This window comes from Dermacentor albipictus, chromosome 1 (genome assembly GCF_038994185.2).
Source record: "Dermacentor albipictus isolate Rhodes 1998 colony chromosome 1, USDA_Dalb.pri_finalv2, whole genome shotgun sequence".
Classification (NCBI taxonomy): Eukaryota; Metazoa; Arthropoda; class Arachnida; order Ixodida; family Ixodidae; genus Dermacentor; species Dermacentor albipictus.
Window position 1 is genome coordinate 20487048 of NC_091821.1, and position 25505 is coordinate 20512552.

Sequence of the window (25505 nt, forward strand, 5' to 3'; positions counted from 1 at the left end):
ATGCTCGAAGCAGAAGGAATCGGCGATCTAGCTCAGCCTCGAAAAAGCGTCACCGTCGTTACTTCTGCGTCGTGTGCTGCCATCGCTGCCATCGAAGAATGACGGTGGGCATCTCGGGAACACAGAGAAGCAAAGAGGGCGCAGTTATCTGCAGAGGAAATAGGCCAAAAATGGGAATATTATCAACAAAAGAAACAAGTGCAGGTCCTCTTCCAGGCTAAAATAAAGCAGTCCTCTGATCGCTGGCTGGCTGAAGTTCGCGAGGCAACTAAAGGGGGGTCAAGAAAATTCTGGAACCATATAAGCTGGCTGGGTAAAGCGAATCGCAGAAACCAGGAACAGATTCACGATGCCGAAGGAAATTGTTTAGAGGGAGACGAAGCTGTGAACTACATTGGTTCAGTTATAGCAGAGCCATTTAGGAAAGACGATAGCGAAATCGCCCCAAATGAGGGAGCAACACAGAAGAGCATAATATAAAACAGCTTAGAACTGAGCAGTCTTAACTGGAAAAAGGCGGAAGCAAATGTTCCAAAATGCACGTCGGCGGGGATAGACGAAATTCCAATCAAGTTAATTAATGAACTTGGCCCAAGAAGCAAGGAAACGCTGATAAAAGCATTGGAGGCAGTCACAACTAATAAGCAAATTCCGCACAGCTGGAAACAGAGTAAAATGAATTTGATTTATAAAGGGAAAGGTGATAAGAAGAACATAAAATCCTTCCGACCTATTACGACAACATCAGTTATATATAGGCTGGCGATGCAGGCGGTGAAATTAAAAATGCAGTCATGGGTAGAAAGTAATAGAATACTCGGAGAACTTCAGAACGTGTTCAGAAGTGGTAGGCGCTTAGATGATAGCCTGTTCGTGCTTACCCAGTGCATAGAAATAGCTAAGGCGGAAAATAGACCTCTGTATTTAGCCTTCCTGGACATAAGTGGTGCATACGACAACGTGAACAGGGAACTCCTGTAGAACATCTTCGAGCTGAAGGTATCGGTCATGAGGTAATTGATTTCCTACAGGAAATATATCGAGAAAATATTGTTGCAATAACATGGGAAGGAATTAAGAGTACGACAACTGTCGAGGTTCACAAAGGATTAAGGCAAGGTTGTTCTCTATCACCGCTGCTGTTCATGCTTTATATGATAAGCATGGAAAGAAAATTACAACGAAGCAATCTAGGGTATAATCTGTCGTACAGATTAGGCGAAAAGATTGTTGAGCAATGACTACCGGGTTTAATATATGCGGACGATATTGTACTGTTAGCAGATAGCCAGGAAGATTTGCAAACTCTGGTTAATTACTGTGGAGACGAAGGAGACAGTTTAGGTTTCAGTTTTAGTGCAGCTAAGTCCGGTTGGATGTTTTTCAACGATACAACTGATCAGGAGCTTACAATATAAGACCATGAAATACCCCGAGTGGCCGAATACAAATATTTCAGGGTGTGGATAAACAAAGGGCAGATGTACACACAAAAGCACGAACAGTCTCTCGTAGCAAAAGGGCGAAGAGATGCCGGGATAATGAAACATAGGGCATTGTGGGGGTACAACAGGTATGAGGTACTGAGATGTATTTGGAAGGGAGTAATGGTGCCGGGGCTCACTTTCGGGAATGCGGTCCTGCGTTTAAGGGCAGAGGTTCAGTCGAGACTAGAAGTACATCGGAGATCTGTGGGAAGGTTAGAACTAGGTGCCCGCGGGAAAACCACAAAAGAAGCAAAACAGGGAGATATGGGCTGGGCATCGTTCGAAGCACGGGAAGCTCAGAGTAAAATCCTATGCGAAAAACGTCTGAGGAAATTGGACGATAACAGGTGGGCAGCTAAGGTATTTAAATACCTATACAGAAAGAGCGTTGACTCAAAAAGGCGGAAAAGAACTAGGAAGCTAACCAGTTAGTATGCCAGACACGATGACGAAGAAAGACAGAGCATTAAACGACGTCCTTGGTGCGGAGGCAGGCAAACTCTCGCCCACATTACGTGGGACTGCCACAACAGGCCACCCAATATTAATACACCAAAAATAACCGGCAAACTTTCCGGAAGGGAGCAGTGGGAGACTTGGCTCGCCAGCGAGGATCGGGAGATGCAACGAGCGCTCCTCGACCAAGCACGGCGGACCGCTCAAGCCAGTGGGGCCCTGGACTAGGGCCTCCGCCCACTCGCTTTCTGCATTTTTCTTTTTTCTTTTAAAGAAATGTTTTGATATGTAAACGACAGGTTAAACACCCGGAAGGCAAAAATTGGATAAATTCAATGGAAAAGAAGCATTGTGTGGAACTATATCGATACTGGAAACAGCAGATCGGGAAGGAAGCGTTTTATGATCACTCAAGAGGCAGGGCCCTACTCTTTTAAGCTAGATCAGGATCTTAGAACGCGGAGCTATAAAAGGAAATTTAACGAAGAAGAAGACGTATGTACTGTGTGTGGTAAATATGTAGACACAATGGAACACCTCATACTAAAATGTGATGGTATCAAGCCCGATGTCGATGCGGCCACAGTCACCCTTCCTGAGGCCCTAGGGTTCAGAGATAATAATACTCATGTAAATAAATATGCGGTGTAAATTAGCAAAAGGTGATTGGAGGATTGGTGGCTCAAAAGCACAGAGGTGACATAAGGTTGAAAGGGTAGGAAGACGTATTTAAAGAAAATCGAGAAATTCAATAACACACAACAAAGATAAAAATAAAAATAAAAGGCAAAATAAAAATCTGAGGATGTTGGCAACTGCCATCATCGCGTTTCAAAGGGGACGCTCCTACCTTCCATCCATCCATCCATCCATCCATTTGCAGCATCCCTGGGCAATGCAAGAGACCCATTGGTACTCTGAGTTACTAAGCAAGGCAATATCATCAGCGAATCGCAAGTTACCAAAGTATTCTCCATTAACTCTTATCCCCAATTCATCCATATCCAGGTCTCTGAATGCCTCCTGTAAACACGCTGTGAATAGCATTGGAAAGATCGGGGGGTGTAGGGGGGGGGCGTCGGTGGCGCAGCCTCATACCACACGCGTTGAGAGATGCTCAGCTCTGCCCTCGAAGACCAACTCTGGGCCGCCAAGTGGGCCGAGGAAGCCGCCAGAGCTCAAGGGCTCATCGCCGACGCCTAGGCGGGCATGTATCGCCCAATTCCTGAATGACTCAAAGGACCTTTTCTCCTTCTTTGTTGCAAAAGAAAAATAAGGAAGAACGAAGAAACATTCTAAATACATATGGCGCCCTGCAGGGCCTTTGTTTGTACTTTCTTCGTGTTCAAGTTTAGCGCGTGGTTATCATCGTAACGTAGCATTCTCGACAGGAAAGTAGCGAGCGCAGCGTTTTCAAGGAAGTAAACGCAACAAAGAGAGATGACGTTTATCGTTGTGAGACAAGATCAGCCCCACAGAGTGCAAACTTTTTTAGGAGTCTAGACAAGCGTTAGTGTCTTCGTATTTGCCTGTAGTCTCCGCCAAAAGACCGCTTTTTTTTTTTCTTAGAAAACCGATGCCACGCATTAAAACGAAAAGTCTCAGGTTTTAAAACCGAAACCTCTGTACGCGCCGCAATGAACCAATCGGCATTGTCGCTTCGCAACATGCACGCGCACGGACGCACGCGCTTCCACCGAGCCGGGGCCCACGCATTCCGTGCCGCATTAGCCCTGCTGGTGTTCGAACGCCACTTCAGAGCTGTGTCCACTGTGTCCACCATCGAGGATCATTAATATCTTGGTAAGCTGCTCTTTTATTTCACACGACTGTCGTACTTACAATGGTGCAGCTCTACCCCGCTCCATGAAATTCATCTGGGAAGTTCTGGTATTAGCGCCAAACTTGATTTTATGGAAGTAATGGCAGTTTTGATGATGTGTTCCTTCTGTGTTCTATCGCCGGTGCCACGCTGAAGTATCGTCCAGGTGATCGCCCTTGCCTTATATTTACATATCTAGATGGCGTCATTCAGTGAGTATAACTGTTCGCGAACGCACGTAAATCTAATCTCCTCGGGAATTCGTGGTTTCGTGGCGTTTCTGACGTCGTGGTCTTAGTGTGCGTGCGCTGTCCATGCACGCGCACTTTAAGGCGTAAACTGTCTGCGAGACGTTTTAGTTGCTATTGTACGTCGCATGAGTGCTCGGAAGTGTTTTATTAGGCATTCCAAGACGCCTAGCTGGCACTAAATCGTCACCGCGTTTTGAAAAAAGAAAAATCCCAACATTACCTGGATAGCTTTGCACTGGAACGCGTTTCTAAAGATGGCGTACGCGGTTTTGAGCACGATCTCAAGAGCTTCTTTCCCTATTCTCTCTTTCTTGATGCTGGATTGTGCGCCATCGCGATCGAGCACGATCGGTATTCCATATCTGTCTCGATATGTCCTCCTCGCAAACTCGAGCCATTGCTATCGAGAAATTCGAACGCGCTCGAAAGTGCCGCATATGTGACTGAGGTGAAATTTAAACAGACGCAAAACTTATCGAATCTATGTATCTGTTGCGCGTCTCTACAGCCGTGGTTAACTGCCGACGATATATCAAACTCCAGGAAGCAGGAAAATATTAACAGATAGTAAGTAGTTGAGGAGTGCCAAAAGCACACTTTTTTTTCTTTTCTTTATTTTTTTTATTGCGATAGTCGTTCGCCTTTCAAAAGCAAGAGCGCACTTCATCGTTGTCGTCTTCTGGCGTTACCAGTCACTTAAAATTTAGATGATATCTTCTGGAGAAATAAAAAAGAAAACAAATCCCATCGGGGCCACCCAAGCACTTCAGACGGAGATGTGAATGCGAAAGCATTCATGTCCAATTGAACGCCGCTGAGCTGTCTTTCAAGTTATGAACTCCTGGCGGTCAAGCGAGCGTATTGAGTCGCTTTACTCATGACTGCACTTATAAGGTAACAAGTCCTAGTCCAACAATTCCTGGTATAGACTACCGGGTACATGTTTTTTATGATGTACAGAATTTTTACTAATCAACTGTGGCAGATAACGTAATTCTATTCCTGCTTTTCATGCCGTCGACGTAAAGAACTTGGATGGCGCAACAGCACGAAGATTTTTTTTCTCGACACGGTTGTTTATTCAAGCGGTCTAAGTGAGAATTTGCAGGAAGCACCACATCGTATAAAAGGTCATGGTACCAGTTCAAAGCGGTTGAATCAGTAGAATAGCAAAGAGAAAGCACGGTCACTTGTCTTTATAACACTGTCGCGGTAAAACTGAAACCACAGCTGGTGTGGTTTGCTTCGAAGCCGCGAAGTTTGCATGCAAAGGCCTTCAACAGTCACGGACGTTGACATGCACACGAGATGACCAGCGTTTAGGACTTCTCGCCGTCCAGTAGGCTTCGAATGCTGCGTTCTGCTCGCCCGATTTGAGCCATTACGCAGGCTGACGACTGCGGGCATGTAAACTGAGGAGACATTTGAACTCGACTACGCGAAACATGTCACTGAGCAAGACGACCGCAGCACTGCAACGACTGCTCTTGTTCTTAATCTTTCGGACAGCCATGTTGGATTTAAAATGGTGCCCCCTATAGGCCATGAAAGCTGCGAATAGGCTGCACGACGAATGAACACGCAGATAACAAAGGCTTCCGAAAGCGAGAGTGACATGATGTCGCGGCGGCGCCCTCTCACCTGACGCAACACCTGGCGCGCTAATGCGCGAGCAGGTGTTCCCTTGCCCGCTCTGCTCCGCCGGGGTGCGCTCGTGATGTGGCGTCTTAGCCGATAGAAATCTAGGTGCCGTTTTAACGCCATATCGCGTTGAAGGCACCGTGTTGCAAAAAATTGCCGTGCAATTGACCTTTGGTGCACTTTCTTCAGACATACCCCAATTTGTAGCAGAAGTTTATGAGTGTCTCGTATTTCTCTTCTCTTTGGCTCCCGTATGTGTGTATATGGCTGTGTGTTAAATGGATTTATTTATCATTGCAGTGCCCTAAGTACCTATAGTGTAGAGAAAAATTACCATATTTACTTGATTGTAACGAGCCTTCGATTGTGATGTGCACCTTAAGTTTTCAGACTGACGCTCAATATGCCTTGTGCTCTTGATTGTAATGGGCACACAGATTTTCATATGCTAAAGAAAGCACAAACTGTAATACCCTTATATTGTTCCCTCACAATATATTTTCATGGTAAGAGAGAATTATTGTGATTTGTTTGCACTCAAGAAAATAAATAAATTTTATTTCATCTTTGCCACAGGCACCTTTTCTCAAGGCTGTTCGACGTGGGCTTAACACTGTTTGAGGTAAGATTTGAGATTTGGACATTACGCATTGCAGTTTTTGCTTGTGCTAGATTTGAACGCACACTTTCTTGCTAATTTTTCTGAAAAAAGTGTGCTTTAAAATGAAGTAAATATATGGTACTTTGGACAGATTGAATGCTGGTGAACTTTTTATGTTGCACGTTGAATTGCTGGTACAGACTACCGGGTACATGTTTTTTATGATGTACAGAATTTTTACCAATCAACTGTGGCAGATAACGTAATACTATTCCTTCAGATAGAGTACTTAGAAAAATTACTTTCTCTGAAAAATTACTTGCACGAGAAATCAAAATGAATGATCAGTTAAGCAAATTTCACTAATTAGGTTTTTATCTAATTACTTCAGGACACGTATTTCAATTTAGGAATTGTAGCTAGTGAGTGTTTGCAAAGCGCATCCACTAGGAACAAATTTTCGGCCAGTGTCGAGATATAAATTTCCCAAAATATGCAGCGAAATACATGAGTGTCCCATTTATTTTTGTGCTTCAATGCATAAGTGGCATTTTCTTCGAGGTAAGTGGGACAGCAGTGCATTTTTACTGCAAGTGCGATGGCACGTGTATCTAAACCAGTGCCACATCCTCAGAATTATTTCCTAGCGGATATGCCTTGCAATCGTGCTACCAATCGTAAATTGCAATTTGCCGTAATCTAATTCGTTCAAAACTAGTGACGGTTTGTAATTGGTCATTTGTGCATCTCAGTGTTTCGTGCCAGTAATGTTCACCTCAAGTAACGCAGCTCAATAACTAGAAGTATGCTTTTGCCACAGGTGGTTTCTAAAACTGTTGTCTAATTTAAAAATGTGGCATCCTGTATACTTTCCTATTGCGAGAAATACCATACACATACATTTTTTTCTGCTTTTTTTCAAGCCGGCAATAATCTAAAATATTTTTACTATTTTCATTGTTTATTACGTTTTTGTACTGTCTATGTAGTTATTTCCCTTTCTTTTTTTACAATATTGCTACTATCTTAACTTGCCTTTCCATTTCATTGCACTGCATTTTTTTCGTAGTCGCCACACACCTGAGGTATTCACAGAAAAGTGAGGTAGTTGCTATGTCTCCGGCATTTTCATTCCACCTTTGGCCCTCCTTTAATATTACAATAAATTGCGGCTACTACGCTCTGCATTTTGCTTTCAATCGTTTTCAAACTTGTAATGATAAAAAGAAATTAATGAAAAATCTGTTCGAAGCACTATAATTGGCCTTCTTAAACTTTATAACAGTGGTATTTTATTGCTTTATTCGATAATTTCTCGCCACGTAGCAAGAGGAAGGTGCTAGATTTCCTTCCGCGTATGACAAATCCTTAGTTAACTATGTACTTTTCTGATGCAACCAGTTCAATACATGCGCCTAATGCAGGTGAAAAGAAAAAAACCTAGAGCATATGAATGATGAGACACAAAGATCAATCAGTCAGTCATCCAAGTTTATTTGACACAGGATTGTCATCATCCACCCTATGTAACTATCCATCCTAGCAGTCGCCATATGCAGCTTGGCTTCTAGGTGTAAGGGGCAGTTATAAGGGTTTTTTTGCATGGTCACAAAAATAAGAAGAGGAAGAGGGTCACATGCTGCTGACGCATTTATCGGTCAGCCTGGTATACAATTGTTGCGAGTCACACAGTGACTGTGTCACCGAAAGCTGGATGAGCAGCGCATTTGTCATTGTTTCTGCTTTTACTCTGCGCTTCTCCAAATACGACACGGTGAGCATGGGCCGGTCATCTGCTGTAGCTTGTCCCAGAACACACCGTGACCTTGTCTCCTCTATTAGCTCCTCCTTTAGCTCCTCTATTATCATATAGCGCTTTTGATGAGGTGATCAATTGCTGCTTTGATCTCCACACCCGCCTGTAAATGAGTGTGATCACTTGGCCACATTCCCTCATTTTCGTATGGGAAGGAACCGTCGTAAACACAGTCTATGCCGAGAAGCAGTGTTCCATTTAGCTTGCACTTTAAGTTATATGCATTAAAAGTTTGTGTAATTTATGCTTTCTTTTAAATCTGAAAAATTTATGCCTGATATACTACAATTGTGGCCACTAACTACTAGTAAGGCAAAAAAAAAGAAATAAACAACAAGAAATACGAGACAAGCTCTTTCAGTACCTCTTTAAGGCTCAGCGACCTTGAATAAATTATTCTGACTGTGATAACTACAGCTGAAAGTAATGAAATTTTAAGGAATATACTGCCTAGTTGATCATCTCTATGCATATTCTTATTAGTTGGCATTGGTTGCATGATTGTAAACAATTCTTCCTGCTGCAGTGCACACCTGAAACCTCCTGCCAGCTGCTAAGTCCACGCAGGATGATGACAGTGCTGGGCAATACGTTGGAGCATGTCAACGATGCCATGAGAGCCGACAAAGGCGTGCCTTTTTCCAGGCTCCAAGGCATCCTATCACAACTTCCACCATCAATCCGGGGCCGTATCGGTGCAAGAACTGAAACCATACGGTTGGGGGCGAGACGTTTTCCCAGCAAGATTGTTGTCGGACCAGACAACAGAGTTTACACATCCACACGACCTCTCGCATCTACCAGAAACAGAGGAGCAAAGAGCCATAGTCCGGCTGACAAGAAACATCTCGACATGACTGACGCACCTGCCATTGAGCTCTGTAATGTCACAGGCACTGTCTCAAAGTTGTTGATTTATGGTTTTGAGGATTTACTACGTCCACTTCGAGCTAGTGTTTCTTTTGACAAGGTATTCTTCAAGAAAAATAGGCACCATGACCTAACAAAGTTGGGGTTCAAGCTAGGCAATGTAGTCATATTAGATGCAGTAAAATGTCCACCAAGCCACGGAGCTAAGTATCAGGCCACTCGCATAGAACTTCAAAGAAAAATGGCACATACGAGCAGCTCGCAACTAAGCAGGCAGCGTACCAACCAGGTAGTGATGGCATCGGAAGTGGACTTCCTGGCTCAATCCAAGCCGTAAATCCAAGCCACGCATATATATTATTCGGTGAAGACAATAACATTGACAAGTCCCTGCTTCAGCTGGAAAAGACTTTGAATGACATATTTAGCGTCCAGACAAAGTTCTCTTTGATACCCAACCAAATCCGAAGCCGACTAGCTACGCCAAGTGGTGGGCCACCAATGTGAACAAAGCGCATAGTGCTCAACTTTCCCAAGCCAATGACAGCAGAGACGAAGCTTTTCTATTGATAACATTGACAAGTCCCTGCTTCAGCCGGAAAAGAGTTTCAATGACATATTTAGCATCCAGACAAGGTTCTCTTTGATGCCCAACCAAATCCGAAGCCGACTAGCTACGCTAAGTGGTGGGCCACCAATGTTAACAAAGCGCATAGTTCTCAACTTTCCCAAGCCAACGACAGCTGAGACGAAGCTTTTCTATCCGACAACGATATCGCTGAGCTTCTGCTTGACACAAAGGAGTTCTCTGCACGAAGGAAACTGTCAATCCAAGCCACACATTTATAATATTCGGTGAAGACAATATAGAGTGTTCCTACTTTTCTATTGATAACTTTGACAAGTCCCTGCTTCAGCCGGAAAAGAGTTTGAATGACGTAATTAGCGTCCAGACAAGGTTCTCTTTGATGCCCAACCAAATCCGAAGCCGACTAGCTATGCCAAGTGGTGGACCACCAGTGTCAACAAAGCGCAAAGTGCTCAACTTTCCCAGGCCAACGACAGCGGAGACGAAGCTTTTCTATCCGATAACGATATCGCTGAGCTTCTGCTTGACCCTAAGGAGTTCTCTGCACGAAGGAAACTGTCCGGTATCAAAGGCTCATTCTTCCCAAACTCCAAGATTACGGGTCTTGTATCTACTGTTCAACCCAATGTCATGGTCCTAGTTCCAGACACAGTGACGTATTGCAACAGAAGGAAGATCAGGACATTCAGCGAGTGGTTGAAAGACAGCGCCGTCCTAGAAAATTTAGATGCCTTTATAGACGCCATCGAAGCAGAACACGACATATGGTTAGCGACGCTCATTTGGAATGGTGAACGTCCCGAGCACGTCCCTGCACTTCGCATTTTCAGAGAAAATGACGTCATTCGGATTGACTACATTGTCGGTATGGTTGGAGGGAGGGTGGAGGTGTGCAGCCGCCTTGTGCAGCACGGTGAAAGGCCTTCAAATGCGCACCAAATGAGTCCCTCAGAGTTTGGCCTGCTGCTGAAGGCCAGGGTGGCGCAGCAAGACATCCCTGCAGCACCTGGCAAGCTCTGCACACTAGCGTAAGTTTTGGAAAGGTATAATGTTTTGTTCAAACTGCGTTTCTGTCGCCATTTTAAGTTTTCCGGAGTGAACCTAGTCTACCTGCACAAACCTCGACTGAATTCTTGGCACAACACAGCACATTTCACTCATAGCAGGTGAATGCTATGAAGGCTAGAGTGAGTTGTCTCGCTGCTCTATTTGCGACTAAAACATAGTGCGTCACATATAAAAGAAAATGTACGGTATCTAATTATTGAATGTAACATTAGGCCTCATGCAACATGGGAAGCATCATAGATCGGAACCTCCTTAGCACTGTACTAATGAAGTGGCACGTTTCTGATACCAGTTGCCGCAGCCCAAAGTTTTTGCTTAAGCTTGAAACCAGACGTAGTATGATGCATGCTGGAAGCACATGGGTGCACTAATAACCTTATGGCCACATGTTGTAGTGATGTGAAATAGGTTATTCCATAGGAAGCATCGCAAAATAAAAGGTAACTAGTAAAACAAACTGAGTGAAACTCCTATAGCTGGACTACTTGCATGGCAACCTCAGCGTTGCCTGCTCACTGGGAACACAGCATAGTGGACATTAGCATTTCCTTTCTGTCATTAGCATCTGACATGAAAATGCCTAGAGTTGTCTCCACAGGTTGTACCTTGGCCCTTCACACCATGTATAGACAGGTTACATGACTGGATGAACTGCAGTCATCAGAGAGCTTTAGCTGCTTTGGATAATATGGCCTGTGGGGCAGTTCCTCCGGTGTGGGTGCCTTATTACAAGCCTAATGTTTTGGTGTCTTTTTTTAATGTATGTAAACATCCTTGACTGAAATCGGTCTGGGAAATCTGAATCTGTCGGTGAATATGTTCGCTGTTTCTTAAATGAGCTGTGAATCTGAGAGACAGGACCCATTTGAGTGAGACAATTGGCAAGACAGAAATATCTCAATCCAAGTTTGAAAATGAGAGTCTTAATGTTGGGATGACAATTCAGCTTCTTTCTCTCAGGCCGAATTGGCCTCGAGGTATCGTCATATTGATTTTTGAAACATGGATAGAGGCTTTGCTTGTGTGGTGTCACCTTTTTGCAGACCCACCTTTCCCTCTTTTTATTAACATATGATATCGATCAGCACAGCAGGCCCACCAGGCGTAGAATTAATTAAATGAAATCAATAAAGTTGCACATTTACATACATATCTGACTACACAACCACAAGCAGCTACAGTGAAAGCTCGTTAATTCGAACTTCAATAATTCGAATTTATGGATAATTCGAATTGTACGATTTGGTCCGGCCAAGCTCCTCGGAAGTCTGTGTATAAAAAAGTCCGTTAATTCGAATGCGAGAAGGTTCCCTCATGGATAATTTGAACTACGCTCGCCTGGCACACGGCCAGAGAAACGCGCCTACTGCCTACACACAAGGCTACATCGCCTCCGGAATGGAGAAAACGGCGAGAGAAGGCAAAATCGGAAAAAATCTAACCGGCGCGGGGTCAGGCAGAAGGCAGCGGCGGCTGCCACCTCTCCGTTCTACGTAACCTCTGAAACTTCTTGTCCGTTGCTAATCTCGGAGACTTTGCAAATCTTGTGCAGCTGCTATTGTTGTGCGGAGATGACGCGGCAAGCACCAAAACACAGGGAATCAAGTGCGTTGCAGCTGCGCTTGCAATCAAGAACCAACGAATCGGGGCCTTCGCCACCTTCACATGCTCAGCGTCTTTGTCTCGGCATTCTTCATCGGTTGTGCACGTCTGTTTTCAGCTTAGGAGGTATCGGCCGTTGCGATTCATTGTGATAGTGTTAAGCCTCGGCTGACGTTCGTTTCGGTGGACATCGGTGGTGTGGCACAGTCGGACCCAGAGCTTCGACTTGAAGATGGCGTGTGCCCGCGGCACACGCCATCACTTTCTGACACGCCAAATTTCTGACATGCCCTACTGCTTCCAAATCACAGTGCTCTCCTTCACTTTCGTTAGTTCGAACTTTCGTTAATTCGAACTGAAGCGGCTTCCCCTTGCGGTTCGAATTAACGAGCTTTTACTGTATCTTCAACACATATTTTTTTTTGTTTGGGGCATGGCTGTGCACGGTGAACAACAGTCTCACGGCAGTGGACAAGGAGGGCCAAGCAGTGCTCCAAGCTGCAACTTTCCCGACGTCCAGAAATCGGGAACTAGCAGTCTGCCTCCAGAACCCGGTTGCTCCAAATGGCCGTCGGCAGATTCGCTTGGAAAGATACTGGCTGTCAAGCAAGATGGTGAGCTTGACGTATGTTGTGAGTTGTTAAATACCGTGGTGGTACATGAAAAATATGTATGCTATCTGGGGCTTCATAATTATACAGCACAAAATAAGATCAAGGGAAGAAAAGAAGCGACAGGACTTTGTGCTGGCTATCGGCTGATTCTTTATTGGAACAAGCATTTTATAGAGATGCCAAGCTTCTTCTCACACGTGCTCATCATAATAACATGCTATCTTGCCACTGTTTAACAAACATGCCTCCATCGATATAAAATGCTTTTTCCAATAAAGAAACATCAGTTGATAATCGGTGCGTAGTCCTGTTGCTTCGCGTCTTGCCTTCACCTTCGTATTTTGCACTTTAATAACTATGCATCGATACCAATTATTCCATTCAGTATTCATTGTCACTTAGCTTGTCCCCAAGCAATAATCCTCATCCATCTTACATGCATTTCCCCTCTTTAAACACTGTGCTTACTATCCTTTCAAGAATGCTATCGCTTGTTAAGAGGCACTTGACGTTTGTGATGTGAAAGTCAAGGGAACACATTAATAGCCAAGCAAGGTAGCTGGTGTTTATTGGTTTGGGAGAAGATAAGCCTCAAAAAGCGCTAACTTCGAGAGTGCATGCACTGTTCCACATTTTTTGCAGAATTGGAATTATTGTTGAATTCGTTATAAAATTACAAGGTGCTACAGTAACGTACCAACAGTGTATGATTGATTATGAATAATATGAACGGCTTGATTTCGGATATCCTCACGAGCCCCCTTGTAGTTTCTAATGCACATTACCTCGAATACTTCTCAAAATTAGCTCGGAAGAGGTTATGTGGAATATTCATCCAGGATATAAAGTCTGATGCTTGCAGAACCGTGTGAAAGTGGTTTAAGTCATTTGTGCCATCAGCTTTCCTAAGAATTGGGACTAACTTTACATAGACCATTGCATGGGTACAGATGATAACAAGCGCCCGTGAAGAATGTTTAGGTTACCGCAAGTTGACGAGAGAAGCCATGATGTTAAATGTAAATATGTGTTCAAGAAGAGACAAGCAGCTTTTACGACAAGAACACGAATTGGCAATTACTTTCTTCATGTGCATGGAGATGGAAGCCCCTATGTAATACCCCGCCACATGGTCTTTAAGGAATAAAAATAACATGAAATGATGCCATAAGCAACTAACTGTGGTAATTAAATAAAAAAAAAGGGGGGGTTTTCGCGTTCGTAACATGGCAAGTCAGTAATAAGAACCAAACTTGTAAAACAATTAAACAGCTGAGTTGTCTTTTGATCTGAGGAACTTATGGTGACCATGGCAAAGGAACGTACCTCTTTGCCTGTCCTCATGCAGTCGCTAATATTTTTTTATGTTCCGTTTCAGTAACCGTCCCGTCACTACCTTCGGGTCCTGCCACCAGCAATGTAAGTGATATAGGACAGGTCACTTGTGACCTCTTGGCACACTCTTGTTTTACAAGGTGCAGATGGTTTGTAAAACAGGCAGGGAAGGACATTCAGTACACCAAAATGGAATAAGAGTGTACACTGGAATTTCTATATGTTGGAGATTGCGATGCGAGAAAGAAACACTGACAGCGTGCAAAATATGGATAACAATTCTGAAAGCTAGCGTGCATGATTCCTGAAGTAACATGTGAGAAGAAGGACATTGACACTTAAAAACATGAATTTAGTTTATGTTGTAGTGCATACTGACGAAAAAAAAAATTATTTGAAATAAGGAGGAACAAAAATAAGTGTTCAGTCGTGTTTCTTTATGTTTGTGTTGCTGTTCTTACGCTTGCGTGAGACTCATGAAACCTCAACAACTAGCCTATTTTCAAGTATCGCTGAAAGTTGACATGGCGTGAGACAATAATGAATGTTTAAAAAGTTTTGTTTTGGCACTAAAAAGAATCTAATGGTTAAGAGTGATTACTACCGATTGATCTACTACAAGGCTATTATGATGCAGCTATTAATTATTTCACAATTGGTTATTATTAATGAAAATGAAAGTAGAATTTAATTTTCTTGCTATCAGCACAAATTGAAATGGGAAAACCCCGAACACTGTGTGTTATACATCGCTGCATATAGCTGTAGCCGAATTTTAAGCATGTATGTGCACTTTAAAACACGAGAAAAGTCATTGCTACTAATAGACTCTTTTGAACCTTGTTTCGGAACATTGCTCCTATTTTTATCGAATCTCATTCTTCCCAAGTCTTAGGTAGGGTGATTTGAACCGCACAGCAAGATTTGCATGTTCACATTGTGTTGGGAAGCTGTGGTTTAAGCCAAGCATGAAGGACACGTGTTCCCTTTGTACAGTATCTGCTTCCTGAAGGGGGAGGCTGAGAGCCATGTATGACCACTTGCCACTATGCTCATACTTTGCTATGGTGTAATAGATGCTAAACAATGAGACAATATTGACATGAGCAATATTGATAAGAGCAATATTACCTGACCTGCGGTATTTTCATACTGTTTCGCATATATCATATCGTAACAGTCAGAACCTTGTTTGGATCGTGCTACGACTATTTTTGGGAGGGGAGGAAGGGTTCTTAAAGCGTGTTTAGACTCTCATTGGTCAGTACCTTAAGTCACGACTGGTACCTAGTGCAGATAGATATGCATTACGTAGGTACAAAACCGTAGTACGTAGTTACAAATGTCACATCCTGCTATGCCAGTGGTTCGGCAGAACAGTGAACCTCAGTAGTACAGCATGCCACCATAGCAGAGGTGAGCTGGACTGGTGGGACCACGAAAAGGAGCATCGCAGAGAAAACGTGAACATACACATCTGTCTTCAAAGAAAATGTGCACATCCAATCCCGTGTTTGAACCTAAATGTCGCAAAGCTTGTTCAAGTTGGCGAAGTAGCAGCGGTAGTGAATGGCACATGCACAGCCTCAATGCCTGTTGGCTCTTTGCTTCAAAGCATACGTTGATGAGGGTTGCATGCACGGAGGAATGTGACAGATGTGTAAGTGCATTTGAGGCTTCTACGCCCCTTGCGTCACTGTGGCACTTGTCCATTCTGGAGGATTGGCGAAGAATGGGCAACACGCCCCATGGCACATATCCAGTGACCCAAGTTGTCTACTTGGCAAGAAAGCACCTGCAGTCTGGAAGAAAGAGGCATATAAAGCTGCCATTTAAAACTGATTGTTTTTCTTCATGGTTAGTCTTGTTTGATGGTTCCCGTTCCATGTGTGCCAAAATGCAAACGCATGTTTTGCAGGCCACCATAAACGAGAAATCCACTGCAGCTGCCTCCCCCCCCCCCCCCCCTGGAGCCTACAGTCTGCATCTTCACGGCCGGAAAGGACTAATGCAAGTCCTTGCCTGTTCCGCCATGGTGGAAGCCAGGGAGGGGCAGACTATCTGGGAGGTGACGGTCACTGTGGACAGCTTCTACAGGGTTGGCAGGACAGTCTTGAGCGAACTCAACCCGGATTCGTGCGAAATGGTTTGATGTAGTCAAATTCAAATAAAAAATCATGTAAAAAACGCTGTGGTGTCGTCAACATAGTCTAAACAATCCACAAGCAATAGGCCGGTGCCTTCTATTGTGCCGTAGTAGCGGCGCAGAAGGGCCAAATTAAGCAGCTACAGCCTCATTTGAAGTTGGGAGGGGGGCAAAATGAACGCTTGCGGGATCAACCTCGGCAGTGTCTTCATTTGGCCGCTTCCTCCACTGCAATCTCTACATCCCAAGTGACCTTCTGTTTCTTGCAAAAGAACACTGGGATTGTTTTGTATTCAGTTTCGTTATACATTTGAGTCCTTTATTCCCCAGGGAGTGCTGCTGTTCTTCGTTATATATATGGTTGTAGATGTTGAATAAACGGCTTTCTACATCGGGACGGCTGGAGCCTGACTTCAACCGTCGAAATTACCACATTGGCGACGAGGATGTCGTGAACGTACCCCCAGTCCCGCTGCACCATCCGGATCCGCCCACCATGAGGTTCACTGGGCTTGTTCTGCCACCGTTTTTCCTTCCGCCACCCGGGCACCCGTCATAACATGGGAGCAGTGGGAGCGGATGCTCAACGTGTAGTTTCTGCATCCGGAGCCGCCGCATTCAAGCCGGAGCAACGCAAGGCTATTCCTTGTCATTGTTTGAGGTTGGAGGGCCAGCATATTTATCAGACGCTACATGCAAAGACCAGCGCCGCAGTACCGGCCGCCCCTCCTGACGAATATGACTCTTTACTCGCTGCATTGTGGCACCAGTTTTCAACGTCATGCAACGTTATCATCGAGCGGCATCGCTTTCACCGCCGCAGCCAAAACACGGGCGAGTCTATTCATGACTTTGTTGCCGCTCTGCAGGTGCTAGAGTCGCATTGTTCGTTTGCCTCACAAGATGATGCACTGCGGGATCATTTCGTTGCCGACCTAGCTTCCAATCGCATACGTGAGTGGTTCCTGCTCCTGGGTTCCACACTTTCATTTGAGAATTCATTTCAAATTGCACTTCAGTTTGAGCAAACGGCTAAAGAGTTAAAGGAACTTTGTGCTTCGGTCGAGGCAATTTCATTGCGGCAGCGTCTTACACCATCGTCGCATTTTTCGCAAAAAAAAAAAAGCAATTCAGAGCCGACAGCCACCTTTCAGCAGAATTTAACGAGGAGTGTGCGCGGCTCACGTGCGCCGCATCGGAACCGTCCCCTGAACGGAACCGAGAACAGAGTAGACGCGCCGTTTCGCCACATTGCTTCCGATGCGGCTTGTGGGACCACATCGGCCGCAGTGCCCAGCCCCTGACAAGACTTGTTCGTTTTGTGGTCGCAAGGGCCACTTTCAAAGGGTATGTAACCGCAAACGAACTCAAATGCAAGGCCGAGTTAGGGAAGTTTAATTTCATGAAGATGTTTCGTCATCTAGTAGTGCTGAGCAAGTTTTGACTGTGCAACGTTCCACGTCGACTTTCCTTGACATTCCTTGTCGATTCATGGTCGTCTGTTTCAATCATGTCGGAGCAAGAATTCAGTCTATATTTTCAGAGCGTTCCGCTCCTGCCTTCTCCGCATGTTACTCTGTTTGACTGCTCTCAACTACCGATTTCCGTGCTAGGTTGTTTCCAGGCAGACGTTCGGTTTAAAGGTCGCTACATTCTTATGTTGTTCACCGAGGAACTTGTCTGACTGGTCTTGATGGCATTAAAGCCTTGAATCTTCGCATTGAGGGTTCTGCTCTTAAGTGCTTATACACGTCCGTTGCTCCGCTGCCGACTATCGTTGACCCGCTATCCTGTTCCGTTTCCACACCGTCAAGTACGCAGCCCCGTGACAAAGATCTTCCGCCAGCCTTAGCACATGAGCTCAGGTCACTTTTCAGTCCTGAGTTAGGTCTTGCTAAGGGGTTCACGCATCGCATCAAGACGCAGCATGGCGCGCAGCCTGCAACTTCGAAGTTTTCTCGTCTGCCATATTCTCTCCAGTCACCAGTATCAAATGAGGTTCAGAGGTTGCTAAGCCTTGACATCATTGAACGCATCGATGCTTTTGAATGGGTGTCCCCCATTGTTGTTGTTAACAAGAAACATGGTAGCATCAAGATATGTGTAGACCTTCGAGAGCCGAACTAAGCTATTGTTCCAGACAGTTTCCTGTTGCCCCCGATGGAGGAGCTGCTTCACGCTTTGGTAGGCGCTACACACTTCTCAAAACTTTACTTCCTCTTACGATGAGGTTCTCTTGCACCCTGACAGCAGGGATCTGACAGCGTTCATCCTTCATGATGGCCTTTTCCGTTTTTTAACACGGAAAATTTTGGTTTTGGTTGGTTTCCGCCCCAGTGGCATTTGAGAAGATGATGGAGACAATCCTTGACCGCTGCCCTGGTGTGTTGTTCTACATTGATAATGTCATCATTTTTGGCAAGACCTCAGATGAACACCTTTCAAACTTGAAGGCTGTGCTGCAAAAGATCAAGAAGGCAGGTCTGAAACTGAACAGCAAATGCCTCTTCAATGTTACAGAACTTGCGTTTCTAGGCCACAAGGTCACCGCACGTTGTATTTCACCACATCCAGAGAAGGTAGACTCCATAGTTAAGACACCAGTGCCAACTGATGTTGGTACCCTTCGTTCATTCCTGGGTCTCGTAGAATATTACTCCAAGTTTGTTCCACACTTGGCACAAGTGGTTGAGCCTATGAGAGTCTTACTTCGTAAAAATGAGCCGTTCGTCTGGTCAACTGAAGCAGACGGCAGTTTCAGGAGGGTCAAGGAAATGCTTTCGTCGAGTACAGTCCTTCCATATGTTTGATCCACCAGTTCCAGCTATTGTGTTGACCGACGCGTCCGACTGTGGGCTGGGAGCAGTCCTGCAGCAACAAAGTGGCCAGGAGCTCTGCACAGTCACTTTCGCATATCGTACACTGTCGCCTGCGGAGAGAAAATATTCAGTCTGTGTACAAGAAGCTCTTGCATGTATTTGGGCATGTGAGCAATGGCACACGTACCTTTGGGGTCGCCATTTCACAATTCGAACAGACCACCAGGCACTGGTGTCCTTGCTGTCGTCACAAGGACATGGAAGACGCCCACTGCGAATCGCACGCTGGAGTGCACGACTGCTTTGCTACAATTTCACTCTTAAATACTGCAAGGGGTCCACAAACACTGCAGTAGGTGCACTTTCTCGGCTGCCAGCACCTACCTCGGAGGCAGAGATTGTTAAGTAGGAAGAAATTGTCTCGTTCATTGAGCCAGCCTACGTGACAAAGGAGAAGTTCAGGCAGGCCGCCCTCGACGACAGTTGCCTAGAAACCAAGTCATTCGTGCTGAATTCCTGGCCGCCAAAGAAGTCCATACTAGAAGAGGCGAAAACATTCTCCCCCATTCGCGAAGAGCTTTCTGTTGTCGATAACCTGCTGCTGCATGCAGAGCACCTCGTTGTTCCGTCCTCTCTCACGGCTCAGATCATCGCGTACAAGACACATCCGGGTATCACGCGCACGGTGGTGAGCGGTTCTGGCGGCCACAAATGGATAAGCAAGTGGAAATGGCAGTAAAAAACTGCCACATTTGCCTGGAGACAGATGAGTCCGTCAACACATTACCAGCACCGTTGCAACCTGTTGAATGGCCTGAGCGACCGTGGCACAAGCTTGGTCTAGACATTGTTGTCCTTTGCAGCATGCAGCTCACAACAGATTTCCTGTAACGTTTGTTAACTACCATTCTAAATGGTCAGAGGTATATTTTTGCACCGAAGTGTCCACGAGCACTGTGAAAGACGTTTTAACAAGTGTTTTTGCCTGTGAAGGCTACGCGGAAAAGATCGTTTGTGAAAATGGACCTCAATTCGCTTCGCGTGATTTCATCACTTTTTTGCAAAACAGACGCATCAGTCTTTCACATTCTTCGGTCTACTACCCCGAAGCTAATGGGCAAATAGAATGTTTCAATCGCACGTTGAAACACTTCAAGTCTCCCTCCTCGAAAAACGACCACTCCGGCAAGCTGCCACAGAATACCTTGCCATTTACCGCTGTACTCCGCACACCACCACTGGGGTTGCCCCAGCTGTTCTTCTGCATGGTAGAATGCCCCAAACGAGGCTGGATGTCGTGGGTTTCTCAGCTCTAGCATTTGCGGAAGACCCAGCCAAGGAGTTGGCGCGACTTCGTCAAAGGGTTCAGCGTCAACAGCAGAGCAGCAAGCACTATGCGGACAAAAGGAGAGCCGCCAAGAAGACGAAGATAGCCTTAGATGACGTTGTCCGTGTCAAAAAGCCGTCCGTTCGTTTCAAGGGAGACTGCGCCTTTTCTTCACCAACTAGGGTGATCAAGAGGAGGGGAGCAGCCTCTTTCCGACATGGAGACGGTCGTACATGGAATGCCTCCAAACTTTCCAGGGTTTCGGAGAGGGCCACCTGGGAACCAGTCCAGCCTGTCACTCTCCAGCCTCGGTCCCCTGGTGCACTGCAGCCTGCTGTGCTACAGCGGCCTTTACCCAGGATGCAGGCACGGTCTCCTGGCATACTCTAGCAGCAGTCTACAAGCCCGTCGCCATCATCGCCACTGCGATGTTCGAAGCAGCAGACCCAAGAGCGCCGGCCACTGGCCTGGCTCCAAGACTACCAGACCAACTAGTTGGCCATCTGACGTTTATACATACCCTGTAAATATGTGTAAATAAGTACAGTGTGCATGCCTTGGGGTTTCCTTACTAATACTTACTAACAACTAATCACTAAAAATTAGGGGAGGAGTATGTGGTATTCAGTTTCATTATTCCTTTCAGTTCTTTATTTGCCAAGGGGCGCTTCTGTTCTTCGTTATGTATATATGGTTGTATGTGCTGAATAAACGGCTTTTTACATTGGGACGGCTGCAGCCTGACTTCAACCTTTGAAAATAGCACAGACTGCTTACCCCAAACGTCAGTGTTGCCATAGCCACCGTGCTCCTGAAGCTCTTGCTGCTGCTCTTGCTGCTGCTGCTCTTCCCATGCCTTTCTCTCAGCACATCATGTTCGCAATATAAGCATACTTTGGAGCATTGGACATTTGGACATTGACAGTTTTGTTTTGGTCTGTGTGTTTGAACCGGCAACAGAGACACTCAAGCAATCACGGCACGAGTTTACGCAGTCTTCAACATGCCATGGAAAAGCATAGGAACACGGCTGCTTCACTACTCGTTCCTATCTGCTCCCGGCGAGCTGATTGGAGGCGCAAAGAGGGATGGCACACTGACATGGCTGCATTTCCGACTTCAAAAACGTGACTTCAGGGCCTCTCGTATTTTGCTTGTTTCCTCCATGGGTTCATACATAGAAATCTGGAACTGCAAGAGCGCCGCCATGGTGCTACGTTGAGGTTGCCAGCTCCCGAGACGATTGCTAGCCCTGCCATCTGCTAGCCACCTGGTTAGCTCAGATGGTAGAGCGGCTGCCCCGGAAAGGTTGTGGTCCCGGGTTTGAGTCCCGGACCGGGAGCGTCCTTGTCTCTGTAATGCACACTGGATTAAGCTTGCGATATGTACAACCAGGAATCTGCCGACACCCGCAGTCAAGGTGGCTGTTCGAGGTGTGCTGGCTGCCTAAGCGTAAGGAAAAGAAGTTGCGTGAATGTCAACACCAGTGCCATTGCTACTTGCCTCTGACCTGCACATTCCTCTGTGGCATCTGTGTTGGTGGAGTTTGTGCAGGTGCGCTGACATGGGGACGTGTAGGAGTCATCTGAGAGAAAGAGTATCGTTTACATGGAGAAGTGACTGTTTTCATTGCCTCTGGCTTTCCCTCAAATGCTTCCTTGGTGACTTGGGTGACACACCTGCAGTCAAGGCGGCTGTTCGAAGTGTGCTGGCTGCCTAAACCTAAGGAAAAGAAAAATTGGTTTAATGTCAATACGAGAGCCATTGCTTCTTTCCTATTACGTGCTTGTCATTTTAAGTTATGTGGAAAAAATAACACCCAGGTATTTGAAGTCATTAACGTGGGACAGGTAACTACTATTAGCACTCTAAAAATGTAGCGTTGGCTTCTTGTTACGAAAGGTCATTGCGACTATTTTAATGAAATTAATTTTAATTTGTCCCAAATGTGGCAAATTAAAATGTTACTTTATTCGCAGCGCAATGAAAAAACATTTAATTGTGTTGATCAGTAGCATTGGTAGCATTGCAGTATAGCACGCAGTCATCAGAGTCTAGACACAGCTCGAGGGCTCTGTTACTGATAAGTTACTACATCGTTAATGTAGATTACAAATAACAGAGGTCCAAGCACCGACCCATGAGGCACACCTGATGCAACTGTGACTGATGAAGACTACATGCAATTAAACGTGACAAATTGAGATCCTAATTGTAAGTAGTCGGTGATCTAGACTAGTCATTCAGTCCCACTGAATATTGCATGAACGCAGTTTACACAAAATTTTTATGGCAGAGCAAGTCAAATGCTTTCAAATAATAAAAATGTCATCCATTTGATCGCAGTTATTCAGTGCAGAAGCTGTCATGCGTAAATTGAAAAGCTGCTTGACAATGGAAAAACAGTTTCGAAAGCCATGCTGGTTTTCGGAAAGGAGAGTGACAGGTTAGATGCTAGTGCTACTAGTGATTTGTGAGTAGGTTTATATGTGGGAGCAAGTTTAGCAATATAAGTAAATCCAGCGCAGGTGGTCAAAACAAGGTCAAGCACGGTAGCATTTCACAAAATATACATCAGTTTGGCTATGTATTAATTTGCACTAAATTGAATTCGGAACATACATTCAAGAAGGAAGTGCATTCACATGATAAAACGGATAGAATGAGGAAACAAGAAATACACTGAATCTTTATTACTGAACTGAAACATTGCGCAGGATGTAGAGGTGTTGGATTGCGTAAAGGGCAATGATCGTAGTAAGGTGTAGGGTTGTCCTCGATTGGTAGAAAGAAGGGAAAAATATGAAAACAGGCCGACCTGTTAGGAGCTAAGAAAACGAGAAAATTCAGGCCAGTGCTAAACAAATATGAGGGTTCAGAACAGGAATATGTTAACATGGAGATAAATAATATAAGACCCTAATGAAAATAATTTCAGAGGCATCGGTTGAAGTTGGGGGTAAGGCACCAAGTCATGGAACGGGCAAGCTCTGGCAAGCAACAGAGGACCTCGGAAATGACAGCACAAATCTTTAATACCAGTAATAGCACTAAACTGACTGAAGTGTGAAAACTAGCAAAATGGAAAAGAATTAGTCAATTTAAATTAAGTTTACAATATTTGTAAACTTAATTTAAATGATTAAGAGGTTTGCAGGGACGGCATGGCCACAATTAGTACGTGACCGGGGTTGTTGGAGAAGTATGGGAGAGGCCTTTGCCCTGCAGTGGGCGTAACCAGGCTGATGATGATGATGATTTGTCAGATTGAGAAAGCACTAAAAAACGGAAGCATAAATTCATCAATACTTGGCATTGGCTTGATTGAGATCTACCATATTGCCTCGTTTACTAGATGCCTGTAGCATGGCTCGCGCTCTCAGAGCAATGGGCCTGCCCTCAGTTGTGAACAACGATCGTGTGGTGGCGTTCGTCACCGACACTATAATCATGGTTGACATGCAGTGCCAACGGCTCGTAACCCACCGCAGGGTGTTTACGTAGCAGGTACCGCTGTGAAACCGCGGTCGGTACAATCCATCGGGTGCACATTTTAAAGGCTGATTGTCTGGCTCTAGAATAGCTGTCGCCTGTAATGCCTGCAAACGTGCGCTGAGCTTTGATTAAGGTCAATGGCCTTATTAAGGCTAACACCTGATGAACTTTCTGCCGCCCCCTGCATTGCTTCCCTTGGAATCCAGTCCGTAACCCTTAATGATCATCGGTTATCTTCCCTTCCCATTAGATGTCCTGACCATGCGCATTTCTTTTTCTTGATTTCAACTAAGATGTCATTAACTCGCGTTTGTTCCTTACCCAATCTGCTCTTTTCTTACCCGGCCATTAACGTTACAGCCATCATTCTTCTTTCCATAGCTTGTTGCGTCGTCCTCGATTTAAGTAGAACCCTTTCCGTAAGCCTCCACGTTTCTGCTCCGTACGTGAGTACTGGTAAGACACGTACAGCTGGTGTGCACTTTTCTCTTGAGGGACTGTGGCAACCTGCTGTTCATGCATGATCTGAGAATGCCTGCCAAACGCACCCCAGCCCATTGTTATTCTTCTGATTATTTCAGTCTCATGATCCGGATCCGCAGTCACTACTTGCCCTAAGTAGATGTATTCCCTTACCACTTCCAGTGCCTTGCTACCTATCGTAAACTGCTGTTCTTCTCCGAGACTGTTAAACATCACTTTACTTTTCTGCAGATTAATTTTTAGACCCGCCCTTCTGGCTTTGCCTCTCCAAGTCAGTGAGCATGCATTGCAATATGGGCGTCTTGCGCTGGAGTTCGAGGTATAGTACCGGCGCATGGTGGCGGCGCGCAAAACTTTATCTGGGTAGTACTGAGCAGTGGCGCAGCAAAAAAAAGGGGGGGGGGGGAGGCCGTGTGCCCCGGGTGCAAGGGGCCAATGGGGGGGTGTCATATACGTCTGCAGACGCCCCTCTTTCCGCCGGCTTGACTGGGCACAAATGGCAAAGAATGCTCCGGTATCCAGTAGCCCGAGCTCATGTAACCGATGCGTTGCGCCACAGAATTGTCGGCTGCAGCTCAATCAACACCCCACGAAATAATTGCACGAATGTGCGGGCTATAAATTTACTTCGCAAAATGGTCGCTGAACTACTCGCCTTAGCGGAACGTTTCATGTCGGGGGGCGCTCGTGCCGTGCGTTCATGCTGGGAGCAGGCGTCGCTAAACATACAGTCAGGCGTTAAAAGGCGTTGAGACTCTTGGGTCCCTCTTCCGTTCCGAACGCGCAGCGAAGACGAACAAACACAGCAGCGAGAGGGCGTTCAACGAGCGAGCGCGCCCGGCTCTCGCGTTTACGGCGAAGCGTTCGTTGAGAGCGACATTGCATAAGTGCGGCCGTGAAAAGTCGCGAATGGGATTCACCGGATCCTCTTCAGACTCGGTGCCTGGAGTTCCTGGAATTTATCGCCAAATGGAACTTCTTATTTACTTACTGTTACCTTTCGCTTGTTCCTCGCGATCTGCGTGTCAGTTGCATCATGCGAAAGAAACTTTTCTCAAGTAAAGCTGATAAAGACGTCTCTGC

The 25505-nt window shown here is 45.5% G+C and overlaps 1 protein-coding gene across 1 annotated transcript in view; it reads left to right on the forward strand.

Moving 5' to 3' along the window:
* LOC135909965 (uncharacterized) overlaps positions 1-25505 on the forward strand; it is a 118347-nt gene that overhangs the window by 21549 nt on the left and 71293 nt on the right. Inside the window, exons 1-5 of the mRNA XM_070539419.1 lie at positions 3042-3746; positions 6234-6279; positions 8601-10561; positions 12661-12817; positions 14196-14236. The gene's annotated coding sequence lies outside the window, so the exon portion shown is untranslated. Of the gene's footprint in view, positions 3747-6233; positions 6280-8600; positions 10562-12660; positions 12818-14195; positions 14237-25505 lie in introns of the transcript that reaches the window.